We start from the raw sequence: 19,779 nt of genomic DNA on the forward strand, positions 1-19,779 counted from the left end.
AAAATAATTCAGAGCCCGTAAGTATTGCCAACAACCTTTCATGTCTCTGTACTCAGGAGCCTTCTGCTCCTGGTCGTACTTAACCAGTGCAAGTAGCAGTGGAAATAAAAGCCTCTTCTTTTTTTGCAAGAGAAGAAGGAAGATCAGCAGGGTAACCTGTAATGCCTACATTAATTTGCAGGGCGCAATGGTTTAGTGAGTAGGCAGGGCTTGCCACAATTATCTGTTCCTACCTTTTCACTGCTCTTTGCAGGGATGGTTGTCGCTAGCTTTGCTGGGACCATGGATTCAGGAATAAATATGAAATGAAGTTGCATACAGGAGTTCACACTCCTTGGAACACATTTCAGGCTCTCAAGCGTATCACAATTCATCAGTCTCTCTAGAGCTCTTGTTTCAGGCCCTCAGGCAGATGACATTGCATCAATTTCATATTTTAAAGCTTGAAGCTTTCTGTAAGGGCAAGAAACTTGCCATTTCTTTTTCATGAAAATGCAGAATCTGATGTAATTGTAAGCACTGTGAGCTGGAGCCCAGAATAACTGCATTATACTGCCTTGACCATAAAATTACTGTAGGATTTACAGTATTCCCTAAAAGTTCCTACAGAGGAACAGCTCTACCAGCACAAGAGCTAACAAGACTGCAAGTCATTTAAACAGTGCAGGGACTGCAAAAAAGTGGGTAGTGTCTCCTGTGTGCATCCCCCTGTGTCAGCTCAGATGGTCCTGAAGCATTTCAAGGAACCCCAGACTGGCAGCCATGGGATGGTCCCATCTTCAGAGGGGGCATTTCTTAGGGATCCTGGATGGCCTTTTTCCTTTCACGCTCTGCAACAACACTGAGAATAAAAGAAGAGCCACGCTAGTCTAGAGAGCCTGAGCCCTCCTTTGCAATTTACCTATGGAGACTTGGAAAGCCTGGATGGTTATCCTGGACACACCCACCAGTGTGGGGAATTCAAGCTGTCTGGCATGTTCAGTGAAGCCAGAGATGAAAGGTTTCCAGGAACACAATATTCTCTTTGTGTGAGGCTGACAAATGCAGTCCCCCATCAAGGAAGCACTCACCAAAGTGTGGGTTTTAATTTTTTGTATTTAGAAAGACTCTCTAGTTCTTTCAGATTCCAGCCTGCTCTTAATTAGTGCTGACAGCTTGACTTTGCCAAAACTGATGTTTGGATTCTTAAACTATTATCTTTATTTTACTCTGCATTGCACAGAGTAATTTCAGTTCCATTATTTCTGGGATGTGGGTTAAAGAAATTGTAAGGGGTAATATGTCAAACACAAGGTGGATTCTGCATCACCTAAAAAAGAAATATCAATTTTGTGGGTGGGAAAAGTAATTTGATTTAATATTTTGCCAAACAGGTCTAATTCTTTTAATACTTCTATAGAATAGAGCTTGAAATAATAATCCTCTATAGTAAGTATCTGATGCTTGTTTCTATTTTGTTATTTGCTCAGAAGGAATTACTTGTTAAGTCTTCTGACATTTTAGTTCATAATATGGTTCAAACTATGTTTTCTGTAAGGGTGCTGCACAACTTGTGCCAAATTAATTTGGAGATAGAGCTGGTAACCAATCTGTGTGTCAGACGAAGCAAATAAATGTAGTTAACACAGGAAAATTACTTACATAATAAGTCCAAACGTGGTTTTTAAGGGTTGCATTTTATACTCACAAGAAATTTTTGGAGCTGCTATTTTTAGTTTTCAGGTGGCTTCCACTAGACAGAGAGAATCCCTTGGTCTTCAGATTTGCTGGGCCTGGCTTGTGTTCCCTGAAAAGAATTTTAATAAATAACAACACAATAAAGCAGAATTTGCTGGTTAAATACAATGAGATGTATCCTGGGAATAAATCTCACACACGCAAAAAAAATTGAGCACAAGCAAATTACAAATTTGAAAATGCTCTCTGAGAGTTGCTAATATGAATTTCTAGACTGAGAGAATATGACTGGATGCATTTGATACCTCTTAGTCCTTAATTGCATTCAATTAAATCAGTTGTTCAGGAGCTTGCTATCCCTTCTCAGGTTCTCAGACAGCTGCTGTATGAGTTCTGATTGGTCTGAGTTCATAAGTAATTTATTAGGGTTAGTCTCACGCTTGTCAAAAGCATCAAAACTTATAAAAATATTCTGGTAGATAATTTCTATCAGTAAAAAGCTTTTCCCTCTCTGAAACCTGTGTGATGGTCATGAATACCTTCTGTAATTTTGTGACTGTTGGTGCTACATTTGCCTGTCTTGCCCAACTGGATATTTTTCCAGTCTGCAAGTAGACTGAGATTTAGGAGAAAAAAAATTTCCAGAGGCACTGGGGAAAAAAGCTCCCATTTTCTCAAGTAGCAAGGTCTGTTATGAAAACTGAGCAGGGAGCTAGAGCTGTGAGTCTCTCTCCCTCAGCCTTTGTTTATAACATTTCCAGTGTTAAAGCTGCAACTTCTGCAAGCAGAGCAGGAGAAGATCGATTTTGAAATACAGTGTGAGATGGTGCAAAGCCCTTTGGACACAGCACATTAAATAAAAGGATTTTATTCTTTCATGAGACAGCAAAACTATTTAGATCTGCAAATCCTGCACCTTCACCCAGCTTTCTGCTCTTGGTGCGATGGTGGATACCCATGTTGTGCCCTAGAGTGGAGATGGGACATGGCTGGACCAAAGAGCTCTACATCTCTTTGGGATCTCACAGACACAAACTGTGCACTTGCTATCATTTTTCTTAACAGTTTTGTCTTCCTGCAATTAATCTGTGATTTTCAGGGAAATCTAGTTTAACTTTACCTAAAAAATTTCTTTCCCCATAAACTGCCACAGAGTTAAGCTACATTTTTCCTCCCTGATTTTCAATGTTCTTGTATTTTTCACACTGATTATTTTGTGTTTTTTCATCACCCAGTATTTTAAAGCACCAGTAGTAGTATTGTAGGTCTAAGAGAGTGATAGGGAGAAAAAAACCCAGGTTTTATCAGATAGACATGGAAAACCAGGTCATCTTTCAGCCAATTAAAAACTGGCCAAGAGTTTTAATGAAATAATACTTTAGTTTTCCTTTGAGAACATAGGATGACTTCAAACAAGCTGTGGTTTTGGTCACTCAAGAATTTGAACAGCATAAAGAGGCTTGAGCCATCCTACACAGTAACCCCTGTCATCCCAAAGGTTCATTTTCCACTGCAGGATGATAATTATCCTTTTTCTGCTCTATGTTCTCTCACACTATCATCTGGCATCTCTTTACCACAATTCTATCCTCTTCGCTAGAGCCTCTTTCTCCTGTAGATTAAAAACAAACTTAGTCCCTATACATGATTTACCTTTGCCTCTTAACCTGATAAAAGAATTGTCAATGTCTGAAAAAAATTAATTTTTAAAAAATATTATTTTAGTTTTACATTTTAAAAACTATGTTCATAAATGTTCTTCTTTTGCTTCTTCCTTTCTCTTGCCTTTATTCTCTCCTCAGCTCTGAGGTCAGTGTGCTTCCATAGAATGCCTTGATCTCTCTGCCCACAGATAATGCACCACTGCAATTCAGCAGCTCCAAACATTTACATTTAGAAATCATGAACACTCAGGGATACAGAATGGCTTTCAGCAAGAGAAATATCACCAGAAACTGAAGATTTTTTTGTCTATAAAAGAGATGCAACACCAATTTAAATGTCTCATGCGATCTTGTATCCATTATGCCTCAGCCCTGACCTTACAGACTGGAGTTTGCAGCTAATGGACCTCATGATAGCTTTTGATTTTCCCAGGGTGTCTGGAGGTGTCAGGAGTCAATCTCTCAGCTTTAACAAGGCCTAATGGCTCAAAGACACCCAACTTCCAGCTGTAGAAATATGATATTTTAAACTGCTTGTCTTTTTTAAACTGCTGCCTTTCTTGTCTTTTCAGATTCTTACCCTGATCAGTTGAATGTCTGTCCAATTAATCCACTAAAAACAGAGGATGAAAAATTATTATTTTTGCTCCTGCTTGTTTTGCAGAATCAAGTCCATTTTTCTTACGCTTACAGGTTCTGGACAGTTTAATGAAGTGTTGACATGTACTAATGACAGGCAGGGAACTGCAGCACTCCTGTTTGCAGTGTTAGTCTCCTCATTTCAGACTGGGAACAGCAGCATCCTGTAGCAAGGACTTGAAACTATCACAGGCAAAATACAGAACATTTTGAAGTAGACTCTTCAGAGTTTTTGAACAGCGAGAAAAATGGAATTAATATACTACTCGGATTTTACACATTTTTACCATATGTGATGAAAAGCAGCAAGGAGTATATGGGACAGGAGATGTCTACAGTACCTCACAGAAGAGAGAAAAAACACCATTTGAAGTCCTGAGGTTTTCTCAGTCCGATTCCAGTATTCCAGCCAGTCTGTTGAGTTTTTACATCTGTGGTGTCACAATGGCTACAAGGAAAACATTTTATAACATATGAGGCGTATTTACAATAAGAAATTGTTGAATGGGTTGAATTATGCTGCTTCTCTAGATGCCATACACGAATCCCACCCTTATAGACACTTCCTGGCACACAAAGGTAGAGATTGGTTTTGAATCAATGCCAGAAAATCTAGACTTTGACCATTCACAAATGTTTTGACCAAGAATTGGTCAAATAGAAGAACTTGTTTACCAGATGCAATTTAATGTAATAATTTCAGTTTGCTACAGTTTGCTCCTAAATTTTGCTGAAGTGAATTGTCACCTTCCAGAAATTATTTGGATAGCAGGTAACATGGGTTTATATTGTAAAGCAGAAGTTGGTAGGGGATCTCCTTTACTGACCTTTTAAGAAGCCCTCCAAGGAGATTTTCTCTGCTTGGAACAGCCCATAGGAAGCTGCTTGCTTTTAGCAGAACTGCGCTTTGCCAGTGAAGTGTTGTGCTGCAATCACAGCTCTTGGGTTAAGCGAGAGGACAGATTTAAAACTCTGAGTCACATGAAGGGGGATACATCCTTCCACATTTTTTTCTGGCCACTTGTATTTGTGAAGAGTGCAAACTACAATAGATTTGCCCCAAAAGATTGTGTGGCGCTCATTCAGGATTGCCAGGCACTGGGCTATTTTTCATAAATTGAAGAATGTTTTTAACTCCATCATCAGCAGTCACTTGTGGACCCTCACACTCTTACCAGAAACACTATTGTACTTTGGAAGGCTGGAGACGGCACGTGCCGTTCCATTCTGCTGCCAGAGGCAGTTCTTCCTTACCTTCCCACTCTGGTCACCAGACAGAGGCAGATGCCTGCAAGTTGGGGACTTAAAACAACCCGGAGAAATAAGATACTCCTAAGCTGGCTCTGCTTTACCAGGCCAACCCTCTGAAGAGTCAGAAGTTAGCTAGACACTGCAAGTGTTGCTTTAGAAAGGAATTAAAGTTCTTCCTTAAGATTATTGCCACTGAGATGGAGTGATTCACCTTCCCCAAAGCTGTATAGGAGCTCTGCCCTCACAGAAGGATCCAGGATGCAAAAATCTGACAAGAAGGGGCAATGATTTATTAAAAGTCTTTGCAAGGAGCCCCGATCTGTCTCACAGACACTCTCCATTTGCCCCTGGATGGTATTCCCTAGAAGGGAATGTCAAAACAAGGTGAAGTGTTTTACCATGCTGTGTGGGTGGCACACATCAGGCACCAAGAGGCAGGATACAAATTCTTGGAGCAGCAGAAACCCTGCAGGAGTTGTGCACTTTTCCTCTTCTAGGAGACAATATCACCCCTGACAGTAAATAAAAATCACCTCCCCCTCATCTCCTCCTCCATATCTGCTCTCCTACCCTAAGTTCTCTTCCTTTCTAGCTTTCCTATTGACAAGGATTTTTTTAAACTTTCCTTATAAAACCCAAAGACTGACCTGCTTCAGTGCCTTCACAATGAAATGGAAGGCTGTGATGACAAAATTACACCTTTTAGTTATTTTGGAGAAATAACTTTGGCAGTTAAAATGCATTTGCAGCTTGTTACTTAATTACCTGATATCTTCCCCATTGTAGTGGTTTGAAAGCAAAACAAATGAGAGGCTCCAAGTCAGAGATGCAATTTAATAGAAAAAAAAAAAAGAAAAGAAAGAAAAATCAAATAGATGCAATAATACAAAAGACCACTGACAGAGTCAGAATACAACCTGAGTGGAGTGATGGAAGCAGTCCAGATGAGGTGGTCTTCCTGAAGCAGTGATCCTGTAGAAAGGTCTGGTAGCTCGGGTCCTCTGGGAATCCAGTGGGTAACCCCCCCTCTGGTGTTCAGAGTCTCAGCTTATATCCAGGCTGGAATGCTTGGTTCCTCCCTCTGGGCGGAGCATCTCACAATGGGATGGTGAGTCATGTGATAAGGCCTGATGGGCCCATTAACAGGAGGTAGTCCAGGAGGGGGTTATCTGTGAGCTGTGTGGCAAAGGTGCTGATGGGCCCATTAACAGAAGATAAGCCAGAGTGGAGGAGGTAGGGAGCGCTGCCTCACCTGGTTTCAACAGTTCATGAAGATGGTGATAGAATATACTTCAACCCAGGACACCCATGCTCCTTGACCAGAGTACAGCTGGCAGGTGAGATACAATAGGAGCATAGAATTGTGTAGATCGGGAAAGACCCATAAGATCATCGAGTCCAACATTAACTGAGCAGTGCCAAGCCCATCACTAAATCGGGTCCTAAGTGCCACATAGACTTCCGGGGATGGTGACCCAACCACTCCTGTGCATAGTCTGTTCCAACATTTTACAAACCTTTTGGTGAATAAATCTGTCCCAACATCCAATCTAAACCTCCCCTAGAACAACTTGAGGCTGTCTCCTCTCTTCCTGTGACTTGAAAGAAGAGATCAACACCTGGCTTAAACCTCCTTTCAGGGAGCAGTAGAGAGTGATAAGGTCACCCCAAGCCTCCTATTCTCCAGGCCAGACACCCCCAGCTCCCTCAGCTGCTCCTGATCAGACTTGTGCCCCAGACCCTTCCCCTGCTCCACTGCCCTTCTCTGGACATGCTCCAGCACCTCAATGTCTTTCTTGTAGTGAGAGGCCCAGAGCTGGACACAGGATTTGAGGTGTGGCCTCATTGATACAGATTGATTACTTGATCCCACTGAGGACGATGTTCAGGAGACACCTGCTGAGGGGCCTGGTGCTGTTTCAAGGGTATGTGGCCAAAGAGCACGAATCAGCGAGCAGATTTCTGCCTCGCTTCTCTCCTGCCAATTGCCAAGTGTATTTTTAGCAATGTGTTTCCCTGAGCCTTCCAGCTTCATTCTTCCTGAGATCCTAATAAGTACTGGTTACTGCTCTGGGGCCATGGCTTGTGCTTTCAGGCTGATTCTGCTTGTCTGCTGGAGCCTGACTACAGGGAAATGCATCCCGCTGCCTCAATGGCAGGCTGACAGTTTTTCAAGCACTTCTTGAACCTCATCCAGACAGAGCTCACCAGTGGGACAGCTTGGACAGCTTACACTGCTCCTACCAGAAAGGGGAATCCGACATGTATCTTGCACTCTGGGCATTCATCTCCAGTGCAGTGAAGCCCTGCTGCTTTTCCCAAGGCAGAGGAAGAAAGATGTGCACCTTGCATCCATGTGAGGGGTATCAAGGGACTGCAAGAATGCAAGAACTTCTGTAGTTCCTGCTGCCACTGCTGGCATGCAGCAGGCTGAACTGGCAGGATTGGCACTGGGAAGGCAGGAAAGCTACCTTTTCAAAGCGGTAGGAAGGAACGGGTAAAAACGACTGAGGGGAAGAAGATAAGAACGTGAGAGATGTGGAAGTGCTCCATCTTCTTCCCCACACTCTGGCCATCTGGAAGTTATGGGATCAGAAAACATCAAACAAAAGAGTTTGTTCATTACTATTTTTGCTCTTTTAGACTTTCAGTGCATTTATGCTGCTGCAGTAAAGGTGATCTGAAGAAAAAACCCACTGAATCCTCTCTAATAACCTGTGATTTTTAGATCTGTGGCTTGTGTTTTCCTTGTCAAAACTCCCATAGCTTTAGTGCTACGACACTGTCTCCTGGCCTGTGTACAGATATGTGTTAACCACATTTTCTGTAACATCCATCATGCACTGCTGCCAGCTCTGTTGTTTTTGCCTGCAGTATAGATGTTCCCTGAGAGCTTATCAGGAAAGTACTTACTGCTTTCTCACTGCTCTCTGCTTGCTTGCATCAGCCCCCCTCCTGTATTACATTCTTCCTTCAGTCTGTTATCACTTATGCTGGGAAGACTGTTCTGTCAATCTGCAAGATTTGGATTTGCTTCTATTTTACAATGTTTTGCTGTATGTCAAGTCCTGCACATCCATGGGCAGATTACTTGAGGTCAGACCAGAGGAAGGTTTTCCAGACATCCCTTACCTCATGATGAATCTGCCACATTCAAAATGCAGTAGTATGCAACACTTGTTCTCTGCCTAGTACCCCTCCAGAATTCTTGTCCTTGGCTTACGGAAGTGTATCCCTTAGCTGAAAATGTCTCAATCTAGGATCAAATATCCCAGCTCTCTGCTCAGATCTTGCATCTCCTCTTCATTGAGCTCAGCCCTATTGAGAGGCAACATAACCCTTCCCAGCACTGCCGCAGTGCTGCAGAGCACAGATTGTTGAGAAATTATGCTCTCTGCTTCCATGTGCCATTCCCACTGGAGCTGATAATGGGCTTGGGAAGACTGGAAATGTTATTTACAAACCATTTCACCCACTGCTTCCAGCCTCTCCTTTGTGAATGGTAGCTACCAGCAGAACAGGTGGTGGCTGAAGGTACCCTCAGATAATTCTTCTTTCTCTATGCCCAAAGCTTTTGGGGAGTTTGCTTCCTTTCCCTGCTCTCCCTTTGACTGCTGTAATCCCACCTGTTTCACAGGCTGTTGTCACATATGGAGAAGGAGGCAAATCAAAGGGAATCAGCAGAGCTCCAGAAAACCTCAAGTGGTGATGGTGGACATTCATGTCACCTAAATTGTTAAGCAGAGTAGGTCATGAAATCATGGAATCCTAGAATACCTCAAGCTGGAAAGCACACAAGGATCCTCAAATCAAACTCCTGAAAAGAGGAGGGGAAAGAGAAGAAATGAATATAGTCTGGCATCTGCAACAGATTTCCATATACAAAAATCAGGGTCCAGACTCACATCCACGAGCGGGCTGCTGAGTGATAGATATTTGACCTTGAGTACTGTTTGAACACCCTTTGGCTGAAGATTAAACGTAGAAATGTTTATGGGTGAATGCAGATCTTTCTGAGGCACCAGCTGGAAACAGAGAAAGCTGCCAGAGCCACAAAACCTCTGTGTCTCCATCCTTGAGGATGCCTCTCCTTGAGGTGCAAAGGTGCCTCCTGGTTGAGCTGAGGGGAAAGGTCCTCCTGTAATGACCACAGTTTGAAGAGTCCTGCCCTGGTGACACCTGGTCCCTCCTCAGCTCAGGTGCCAGACCATCATTTTTTCTCTGTTCCCTTCCCTTTGCCCCCAGTCGAGTCCTACCCTTGTTTTTTTGGCAAAAAACCCTGCAGCAATCAGGCACATTTGTTTTGGCAACACCACACAGAGTTTGCACAGTTTGCTCCTTCCTGCCTGCCTACTTGGTGTGGCTTTTAAATCAGGTCAAGATCCTCTTTCAAGGACAGACTAGTAGGGCAGGAGGTTATGACGTGCTGCAATTATTCCACATCTGAGTGTAGTTCATCCACAGAACAACCACAGCTTTTGTAACCAGGCCTCTTTTCCATGATTTTGAACTGAGCTCCTGCATTGGCAATGTTATGAAGATAATGACCTTTTGGGGTTGATTAGATTTTTTTTTCTTGGAGCAGGGAAGGGATTTGTTTTATTTCACTATTCCTGTGTAATGTTGTAATGCATGGTAATTTAGAAATACTTCAGTAGGGAAGTTTGTAGAAAAAAAGTCATTTTTTGGAACCATTTCCCAGAACAGTAAAGGGTGTATTTTCAGCAGTGAGTAACAAAAGCATAAAGTACAGAAAACTGAGTTACTGAAGAAGTCTCTCTCCATGTCAAATAAAAAGTGAGTTGTTATCATTCTAAAAGGTCTCTTGACTGCCAGCAGTGCTTATTTCAGCTGACAGTAATAGCAGTTTTGTAAACGCAACTTAATTCTATTCAAACACTTGGATACAGGGCCAGGTCACAAGGAATGCTGAAAATTTTCTGTGTTTCTGACTGTCAATAAAATTAAAAGGCATTTTTCTCCTTCCAAAAACTGGACCTTGAACTCTCCCACACACACATTTGCTTCCGTTTTTCTTTCCGTGGTAAGGATGGGCCATCTAGCCAGTAACTCCACTGGCTTGAAGAGTGCCAGCAACAGAGCAGTATAATTTAGAGAAATATAGAAATCTGTAATTAAGAGAAATTTTTGGGGCCGGGGGGAAGTTTCCAATGGTTTATGCCTGCATTTAAAGAATCTGCTTGCTGAGCAGCACTGTTTTGTAGACTTTGAAATCTGAATATTCTTTGAAATAGGTAATTTAAATTTGCATTCCTGGGATTCATGTCTTTGTCTTAAAACAAGACATGTGAGATACTATTGATAATACCTTCTAGCCACAATTCAGAGTTTGATGGTTACTCCCCAGCGCAGATGTCTGTCCTCTGAAAAATCAGATAAAATAATACTGAGGATGGGTGGCTGCTTAGAGGATTAAGGGAAAAAACCAAAGATCCAGGGTGAAGGACTTGGCATTTTTTCATTTAGTTTGTTGTAGGATTGCTCCAAACAGAAATTCTTCCAGGGTGCAGTTTTCTCTACACATTACCACGGGACTACTTCTCAAAAAAAGAGTGATCTTTGACAGCACCCTGGGATAGTGATGAGCTGGGAAGGAGACAGCTGGGAGAATGAACTATTTATTCCTACCTCTGAAGAAGTTCCTATTTTTTCACTCTGACTAGGGATCTCCTAAATTCATTTGGGCCAAGTTTAGAATTAGCTATGTCCCTTCGGGGACAATGTCACTGACATGTGGAACAAGGATTTCTAAAAAACACGTGTAATATTTCAATCACTTTTAGTTTCGTTTCTGGGTTTGTTTGCTTGTCTGTGTTTCTCAGCAAATGGGAGAGACCTTCATCCAACTTGGCAGGAGTAGCTCTTAGAACTGTGTTTGTCCTTACTGTAGCAGTCCCATCATTCTCTCGTACAGCTGAAAGGTGGAGACACACAAGGAAGGCAACCAGAATAAGTGCAAATAAATAATTTTCATCCAGTGCACACACTGTAGTGACTGTGTCTTCAACACACCTGTCCTGGGTTGTAGTATAGGATGTGCACAAAGTATCCTATCACCATCTTCACGAACTGTTGAATCTAGGTGGGGCAGTGTTTTCCCAGACCCCTTCCCTCTGGCCCATTATCTTCTGTTAATGGGCCATCAAATGCCTTGCCCATGACTCATACATAACTCCCTCCGGGAGTTGTCTCTGTTTAATGAGCCATCAAGGACCCCCTGCATGATCCATCGTCCCATTGTGAGATGCTCCGCCCAGGGGGAGGAACCAAGCATTCTCACCTGGATATAATCTGGGGTTTGGGACAGTAGAGGGGCCTCTTACCCATTGGATTCCCAGAGGACCAGAGCTACCAGACCTTTCTACAGGATCACTGCTTCAAGAAGACTACCTCATCTGGTCTGCTTCTGTCACTCTGCTCAGGTAGGATTCTGACTCTGTCAGTGGTCTTTTGTATTATTTCATCTATTTTATTTTACTTTTTTTTTCCTTTCTTCCTATTAAATTGTATCTCTGACTTGGAGCCTCTCATTTGTTTTGCTTTCAAACCACTACAATGCCGAAGAAGCTGGTAGCTTTATTTTATGGACTAAATCAAATGGGTATATATAGCCCCAGGTTGGATGATAACAGAAATGGAGTCCTTGGTTTATTTTTTAGGTCTGCTTATGAATCTGGGTTTATTTTTGTAGGCTTGCTTATGAATTTGGTATTTTCTGAATTCCTGAGAACAGTTTTGTGATGTGGGTTCACAATCTTGTTTTGTAACAGAATTTTTGTGTGATGTGGTAAAAAAGACAGACTCTGTCACACTAAAAAAGAAAAGGTTACTGATCCCCCACACAGGTGTTGCCCAGAGTGTTCATCTCTGGGTTGCTTAGGTGTTATTTTGAGGTGGTTTCTACCATACACAAAACATCCTAACTTCACTGACAGTAGCATGCACTCAAAAGGGGGTGATTCTCAAGTTTTGCTGAGAGATGGAGAACACAACAGTTTCAGCAGGACTACATTTACCACACCAACTGATATTCAGCTAAACAAAACCAGAGCTGGAAAGACTTCACTGATTTCTCTGAATTGTGCATATTAGTGAACTGACATAGAATTTCTAAGCACTCTTACTTGTTTTGATATCTTGTCTTAGTTATAACTTTCACCATTTAAAAAGCAAAGTCAGTCCATTTACCATCAAAACCAAACCAAGAAGCATGCCTGTGCTGTAGCTATGTACAAATAGTGAAATGTTCCTTCCCACAGATTGCTTAAAAACAAAGGAGGTGGATGATACAGAAAACAGAAGAAACAAATGGCATATAAATAATCTATCTGCTCAAGCTGTTTGTTCCAATCCAACACCTGTTGATGAGGTGTCCTATAAACATCAAACATTCTGTGGAATGGAAATTAGATTTTTGCTTTTGATTTTTTTGTTTTTCCTTGCTTTGTGGGCATGAGTGGAGAAGGAGAAATTTTAAACAGCAAAACTCTGCCAGAGGAGTAAGGTAAGATCAGAGTTCAAAGCACAGATTTCAGTGCAGTTCCTTTCCAGTATCCTTGTTGCCACAGTCTCCTTCTCCCACAAACTCAATCCCTCTGCACCCCTTCCCACACCCAGACCCTGATTTTACCCAATGCTCAGTTTGATGTCAATATTTTTTTCATACTCAATGTCTAACTTTCAGATTCAGATTTGACTGGAACCAAGTTTTTCCTTCTTGCACATAAACAGAAGGCTAAACAGCAAAATGGATTTACAGTCTTGAATTCCCCAGCTTCCTGAAAGCCCCTTCTGTAGAGATGCATCATGTCAGTGTGTGTGAAATACAGCTGTCTGAGGCTGCCAAGAAATTTTGGAAAATAACCCACAAGAGCATGCTGAAGAAACTGGCAGAAAATCTGGTGCTGAGGGGCATCCTCCACAAAGATTGAATTCTTGATTATTTCATGTGTCCTGCTGGATCTTTCAAATTTCAATGCCGTGCTACTGGATTTCATCTTAAACACTTCAGTAAAATTCTGCTACAGTCTATTCTTTCCAAAAAGCCTGTTGTAACAAGTTCCTGTCATAGGATAAGGAAGATGATAACAAAATCCCTTTGTAACAATAAATTTTGCAGCCACAGCAGACAAGAGCCGGCAATTGAACTTTGCTCTTTTCTGTGATGACACAGATCTGGTGTCAGTTTGCCTTGATCAATTACTCAAGGTGCAAGGTAGTACAAGTGAAAGCAGGACCTAATGTTTTAAATATTATTATTAGATGTTATGAAGTAGTCTTGTAAAAAGTAAAGGTTTTGTGATAGGATTATTTGAAGTGAAAAGCCAGAATCAGGTTTTTAGGCTTCAGAGTTGGCACATGTGTGTCCTGCAGTGAGGGAATAAAATCATCTTCTGCTTTAAAATCACCTACTGCTTTAAATAAAAGATCAGAAGACTCCTTTCTTAAAAACCTTAATCTACAAGACTTCTGCTCTCCAAATCAGTGTGCTCACTTAACATGCAGTGAGCTAGACTTGAAAGGTCACAAGGTAGCACTGAATCATTATCTATTTGAAAGAATTAAGAGATAAGGCGGGGAAAAAAGTCAAGTCTATTTTTAGCTTTGAAATTTACGGCCATGATAGCATCTGGCCAAATGAAAGGGATCTGATCAAAATGCTGAAAGGCAAAGATATCTATCCTTCATGCATCTTTTAAAAGCGCTGCAAGCCAAGATGTTGGAACCGTAGGGAAGAAGTTAATCTTACCTTCAACTGAAAGATTTACTAAAGCCCATGGCAAAGAATTTAAATGTTAACAGGTCAATTTCTCTTGCAGAAATACAATTCTACCGATTCTTTTACATTTGTTATTAATCTAAAGGCAAGGCTCCACAGAAAAGGCAATTCATCTTTGTATAATAAGACTACAAGAAATTATGCAGGTATTAGGAGCTTCTTTGCCACCTCAGAGTTGTAGGATTAGGCTGCTTTAAGTAGCTAAAGATAGCCAAATCACCGAGACTCTCCAATCCGGCCCAATCTCTCCAATCCCCCAACCTCTAGGGAAGAAACTGCTTGAGCACTTTAAAAAAATTTATACCAGTGTGTAAGGCTGTGTATGAGGGTGCATTTTTAAGGAAGTGCTTAATCAAATGAGGTTTGAAAATGGTGACAACAGTGATCACTTTGATATATTTTAAAATAAATGGCATAATCCAAATCTATTTTCCCATGGCAGTTCTGTCCCCTGCACTTTTGCTCCCTCCCTTGTGTAGACAGTTCATTATTTTAGCAGAAGTTGGTTTTCCTGAGCATCCATAGCCACGAAAGTATGTTGCCTTCTGGAAAGCTGCAAGACTAGGTCCAATGCATGAATGCAAATGCTGATCTCAACCCCACTCCAAGGAAATTTCTGTGGCTTTTGGGTGGTACTGCCTTGGACACTAGCTTTTAAAGCAATAGCTGCCGCACTGTCAGATAGAGGGTTTTGAAACCCTTGCAAAAGATATTTATTCCCTTCATAGATACAGGCTGTGAACCCCAGATTTGCTAAAAAAACCGACATGTTAAAATAAAACCTCATGTGGAAACATCTTGTTTCCCTAGCAGATGTTTCCATATTGTCCTGTATCATGAAAATTTCATGCCCCAGCAGCATGGAAGAGTCACTACTCATTTCCTGCATTCTTCACAAAAACGGGGGAAGAAAGGCTTTAAGAAATAGGATCTGTTGGTCAGAAAAATTTAATTTGCAGTGTTAGTGATCCTAAAGTTGCAGGAGAATGAGATCCATTGCTGTCCATTTTGGACCAAAATTACATGGAATTTTTGTTTCTTCTGACATCCTTGCTATAACATCGTGTTTAGTCTTCTCCATGATGAGCAGTCCAGCAATCCCAGGCACTGATGATACTGTTTTGCTCAATTATCTTATGTCAGGCTTGTCCATTAGATTTCTCTAGTATTGGAAGAGTTTTTGATAGCCATATCCGCAGCAAACTGAGTCTTAGTGGACAAGATTTCCATATCTGCATTTCTTCCCATTATATACCAGGCATAAATCATCCCTTTATCTTGAAGGCTCCTCAAATTGCAACTTTTTTTAGCATAATTCTCACATGTAAGTGCAGTGTGGTAAGAACAGGCACAAACATTGCCTCTGCTGTACTCTCATGCTCATGGCATTTTGCACTTAACTTTCTGCATGGCCCTCATTGCACAGATGTAGAAATAATTTCTGAATGCTCTGTTAAAGGAAGTTGCAGGCAGGCTGACAAAAAATATTGTTGAAAGAGTCACCATTCTGCATGGGCATCCAGAAGACCCAAGGCTTCTGGAGAACCTGAAGGCTGTGGATTTAACAGTGCAGAAAAAACAGGTGCAGCACACACCCAAGACAAGGAAAGTAACCTTCCCCTTTCAGTGTAATGGGTCAACAATAAGGCCAGTTCAGCAATGTGATGGTAACAGAATTTTGTAAAAGTCTCTTTCAGAGATAAAATTTTTAAGTGACATGTCTCATCTTAGGGGGCTCTAACTTCTTTACTCATATCCTCCCCCTGTATTTATGCAACTGAGAATTATTTTTACAATTAGCTTAAAAGGACCACTTCTACAAGGGCTTTAAGGAACAAGAGAGATGCTACTGTGTTTTAAATGGTGATTGAATGTTGGGAATCTGAATGTCAGTGCTAGGCAGAAGCAATCTAATCCTCTAGAAAATGAAAGCTTGCCCTGATGGTCATCCTTTCAACTCTTCTTACTGAGTGTTGTAATGTAGTCAGTTCAGAGCTGCTGCAACCACTTCAAAGACACAGTCTGTGTGCAGAGGTGAGTTTTCCTTTCCATACACGAGACCCCTGCAGTGGTGTTAAAGTTTTACTAACCCCACAAGTTTAAGCCGCTTCAGCTCATGACTCCCAAACTGCCTTTTTTCTTTACTGCAAATTCAGTACTAACTGTTTTCCCATCTAGTGTTGGCAATGTCTTTTGGAGAAAACCTAGGCAAAGGGCCACTCCAATGCTCTCTCCTTCCCTGCAAACTTCACTTGAGATGGGAGAAGCTGCTGCCCAAGTCACATCCCTCTCCAAGCCTCCTGTGCACACACTTCTGTCCCCCATCTGCCTCTACACCACAATGGCTTGATTTGTACTCTCCTCCTGTTGTATACTACATCTCTGCCATTTCATGTGTCCTCATACATCTTTCCAGACTGGATTTTGCCGTTTCCTTCTTTTTTTCTTTTTTCTTTTTTTTCTTTTACTTAATTCTTTTATTTGGTTCCCTGCAGCTGTTGTTTCCCACAGCCTCGTGTGTCCATGTCCCTGTGACACTTGACACCGAGCATTAAATGCCCTCAGAGCCAGAGGGGCACTTGCAGCCTGAGGAGGGTACTCCAGGTACCCACAGCGCTTCAGCTCCATCAACACAGGGCACCTGCAAACCGAAGTATCCTTCAAGTGTTCCTAGAGGCTTGCAGCTTGTGGAAACCCCATGAGGATCTCTGGTTAAAGAAGCAAGACAGTATTTCTAATGGAGAAACAGTTGGTCATTCTATTTTAGGGTATTTTCAGTTAACAAACAGGTTTTGCATAAATATGTGTGGTGTTAATCTGTTACTCAAGTCAAATGTCCAATACCGTATTGCTAATAATAGTGGGGGTGTCTGTCTTGCTGTCCTACATAAATTTCCGTATCCATACATAAATCTTGCATATAAATGTTACCTGTTGGATTGTTTTGTCTATCACTATGATTCTTATCTATTTTATATTTCAAAATATGTAAATATTTACCCTGACAAACTAGCTTAAGGTGGAGCAACGTCTTGCATGCGTTCTTCAGATCTTAATTTTGAGCTACAGCAGAACTGGCCATGAGCCCCTTTGTGGGGCTGAACTTTGAGATTTTGCTTTCCACTGAGATCCCTCTCCCCGAAGAATTTTGATTGTTTATGTTCCAGGCTTTTGTTTCTACTACTCTGCAAAGTATAGTGCTAAGTCTCCGCAGGAAGTGTGAAGATACACCACCTCCAGAAGCATGTAGTACCAAATGTGTGTTCTTTAAACACATCAACAAGATCAGGAAACAGCTGCAGGGACCGGATCGCAGCACACAGCCAGGCTAAATGAACAGCCACTCTCCTGATATAAGTTCTTCATTAGCTGACGAAGCCAACTTAAGCCTACTGTATCCAGTTTTAACTGCAGATCAGACATGAGAAGTCTAATTCAGGCAAGCTATAAATTACACTACATGCTCATTCTTTGTCATGATCTCCAATCTGTTCCTCCAGTGAAATCTTGGAAATATTTCTTTCAGTACTATATTAAGCCAAGAAGATGGTATGGATTTTTGTACAATGTGTAATGATCCATTTTACAAGCTTATGAATCTATGTAAGTGCTGTATTAGCATCCTGAAAGGTCTGTCTTCTAAACTGACATTTTTCCACAGCATCTGGTGTTCCAGAAGAAAACAATGTGTCTGCTTAGGCCACATACAGTTCTTGAGAAAAATAGGATTTCCTACTGCAATGCCATCTTCGACATTTTCCTGAGGCTTTAGGATTAAATGTAGCCAGCCTTGCTATGGATTTGTCTCAGTCTCAGCTTTTCCAAATTTAAATGTTCCGGAAAGTTATATTCAAGATGTAGTAAACCTATTCAGTGGCACCCCTAGTGTCAACCGGATTTTCCAGCATGGATGAAAGTTAGGAAAAGCCTATTAAACTGTCTTATCCTGCTAATATCAAGCTCAGCTGTTGGCGCATCCTCCCCTAAAATATATCCAAGTCTGATCTTCTCATTCTCCTCTGCCAATGCCAGTCCATGCACAGAAGGACTATGAACTTGCTGATGCACTGACTCAGAGATGAAAGAGTAGGGAGGGTTATTTGGGCAGAGCTGTAGTAAAAATCACCCTTGCACTACTCTCCAGAGGCTTTTACCCTGCAAGGATTTTAATTCTCCAGCAGTTTGTTTTGTACTCACCCACAAACCCACAGTCTCCGTCTTCGTCCCTGCCAGTTTACACCTGAGTGAAATTTCTCCATCAGCTGCAAGGACAAGTAACTGGTCTGAATTCCTAGTGACAAAACACCTCTCTGAAGTATTGAGCAGAACTGCTGGACTCTGGCCAGCTGTCGCTGATCATTCCCTTACCTGCAGCCAGGGCACTGACAGGTCTGTGGGTGAGGTCTTTCGCAGCTGTTCCAGCATCAGGTTTGTACAACCCCTCATAAATCAAAAATAAGGTTTGAAAACTGAATGTCGCTAAAGTGCTATTTCTTATTCCTGGGGAAAAAAACCCAAACACATGAAGAAGGAGAGGATATATGGCAGTTGACAGTAACAAGGGACAAGAGAGTTTATTTGTAGTCGATGCAAAATACAGTTACAAATACCTTTGCTTTCCTCTGGAGGAGACTGTATTTATTAAGCAAAAAATAACTCTTCTAATGTATCAAGAAGTTATCACATACAACTACTTTTTCTTAAATATAGATCTTGCATTTGTAAATACCTTACAAAAAGATTCTCTGACCATTACTATTTGGAAGTACTGTCCAAGCTTTTTATACATATGTTTTGCACATGTGCCGGTGTTTTATCACTCAGGTAAATAAAAAGTGAAGTCCAAATGCTCCCTGAAAATGACAGTATTTAGAGAAATGTTCAATTGGACTTTTCAATCTTTTTTATATACTGCTATAAAAAAACCCCAAAACAGTAAAATGAAATGACCCATGCTGTTCTGAGTCCACTGATAGTTAAGTCTGTCTCTGCTCCCCAGGGAAGAATTGCCTTTCCAAGGCCAGGCTAGGGACCAAACATACAGAAATTATATCCTTCAGAAAACTAATTCCAAAAAGTAGTGTTTGAAAGAGAGGATGTTAAGATATGCCTTGAATTTTAGAGCATCAGGGGACAGACAACTGCAAAGTTTATTGCTGGTATCAACAGCCTTTAGGAGATTACAGTATTCCAAGTTCTAAATAACTGTAATTTTTAAATCAGTAATTGATAGTCTTTCTCTCCCTCAAGTGTTCACAAACTGCTGAAGCCTTGGCAGCAATGCAGAATGGAATGCTAACTCTTTCCCAGGATAAGGCTGCACTCATTTTTTTAGGCATTTTATTGCAGGTCAGGATAGTTTAACTTTAGAAAAATGCTCACAATCACTTTTAAAGACCCTGTTGTCAGGAAACGTCAGAAAGCTCTGAACATCTTCCTGAATGCAACAGAGATGTTTCAAATCACTTTATGAACTGTACATAAACTTTAAAAAGACTGCCAAGAAAATAATGAGCTAGAAAATGGTGGTGATGTAACTAACTTCTATTTTGTGTTCCCACCAATCTTCAAAGAACTAAAAATACTTCTTTTAAAATTAACCTTCTAGAAGAAGTTTGCTGCATATCCAATTTCTTTACAAGTTAACTACCCAAATTAGACCTTTAAAACTCTGGTCTTGGAAGGAGAACAAAAAGGATAAGCAGAGCACTTCTGCTGAAGTTTGTCCAGATTACACTCTATACATTT

This window comes from Chamaea fasciata, unplaced genomic scaffold (assembly GCF_029207755.1).
Source record: "Chamaea fasciata isolate MVZ Bird 193981 ecotype frontalis unplaced genomic scaffold, bChaFas1.0.hap1 SCAF_3, whole genome shotgun sequence".
NCBI lineage: Eukaryota > Metazoa > Chordata > Aves > Passeriformes > Sylviidae > Chamaea > Chamaea fasciata.